The following is a 1,850-nucleotide window of genomic DNA, read 5'->3' on the forward strand; positions in this document are numbered from 1 at the left end:
ATCCCTGAACACATTGCAACGCCACCTCCACCCGACAAAGGCAGCTGACAAATGCAATAGATACTTTCATGCCCGCTTCCTCTACCAGGGCGCCAAGGAGCAAAGAGGAGGCAAAACCTGGGGGTTTTAAAGGGAGTGAGGGAGATTCCCTTGGTGATCCAGAGGGAGGCACTTCCTAGGGACTCCAGAAAAACTAGACGGTAGGGCACAGTTAAAAAAAAAGGCTCACTAATTCCCCACCTTCACCCACCCATCTTCAAATTGTTCAATGGCTTTTCATTGAATTTAGTGTAACCTCTAAACTACTTACTATGGTCTGAAAAGTACTCCATGTGCTGGCCCCTGCCCACCTCTCCCCTGTCGACTCTGTAAATCAAGAGCCGACATGGTCTTCTGGAAAGGACTGGAGAGCGTATACATTCAGCTTTGTGAGCCATCTGCCATTGTAGTGCAAAAGCAGCTACAGACAACACAACTGAATGGGTGTGTCTGTGTTCCAATGTATGGACGTTAAAACGTGTATGTCATAATTTTTGTGTACCATGAAATATTATTCTTCTTTTGATTTTTTTCAACAATTTAAAAATATAAAAATTGTTCTTAGTTCATGGGTTGCCTTTGAACTTCGAGCTGTAGTTTGCAGACCCCTGGACCAAACAGGCTAGCCTGTTTTCCTGGGTCACGGGCTTTGCACATGCTGTTCCCCTGCCTAGAATGCTTTGCCCTCCACTCTGCTTGGCTGACTTCTCATCTTTAAGGTCTCAGCTTAAAGGTTACTTTCACAGAGAGGCTTTCTTTATTTCCCCATGTCCAAATAGTTCCCCTTGGGAGTAAATCTGGTATCATCTTGCCCTTTTTCCTATAGGATATATCACTTTGTATTAATAATTAAATATTAACTTTGTGTCCTCATTGTTCCATATTTGTCCTCCACTAGATTGAAAGCTCTATAAGGGCAGGACTTATTCTGTTTGCTCACTGTATCTCCAGCATCTAGTACCATGCCTGGCACATAGGAGGCACTCAATTAATGTTTGCTAAATGAATAAATGAATGAATGTTGCTGCACAAAGTTCCCATTCATCTCAACCTGATGCCTGATGCCCCTGTTGGTGGCTGCCACCCTTAGCCATTGGGGCATGGGTGCTGTGCAGACTGGCATGTCCCATGCCTAGGTCCATATTTGGCACAGGAATGAGATTTTCTTTCCTTTCAAACGCATTCCATTTATAAATTGAGGGTTTGGAATTAGTTTAGGAATTCTTAAATGGACAATTTCCCTCATGGAAAATAACAAGGAATTTCCTAGCGATACTCACTTCCTTTTTACTACGTATTCAATATTCCTAATCAACAACTAGGTAAAGTCTCAGTTGGTGCTAACAGGTCTTCAACACCTCTCTAAATTTTTCATGGTCTCTTTTTGAACAAAGATAAAGCAAAGATCCAAGTTCAGAGCCTTCATGAGGCCATAACTTAAGACTAGAATTTAGTTATTTTAGTTTTAAACTAACATACAGCAAAAAAAATCTGATGTATAGTTCTATGAGTTTTAGCACATGTATCTCACGTCATGTAACACCACCACAATTAGCATACAGGACAGTTCCATCACTTCAAAACTCCCTCCTGCCACCCTCCTGCAGTCAACCTCTCCTTCCCCCCTTAGCCCGCCACTGATCTGTTTTCTGTCTCTCTGGTTTTGCCTTTTCCAAAATGTCACATAAATGGAACCACACTGTATGTAGCACTTTGAGACAGGCTTCTTTCACTCGGCATAATTTAGCTAGAATTTAATAACATGGCTTTTTTCCCCTTGAATGTGTATGTATGTCTATAAATATACAGTC

Source organism: Propithecus coquereli, unplaced genomic scaffold (assembly GCF_000956105.1).
Source record: "Propithecus coquereli isolate 6110/MARCELLA unplaced genomic scaffold, Pcoq_1.0 Scaffold27, whole genome shotgun sequence".
Lineage (NCBI taxonomy): Eukaryota > Metazoa > Chordata > Mammalia > Primates > Indriidae > Propithecus > Propithecus coquereli.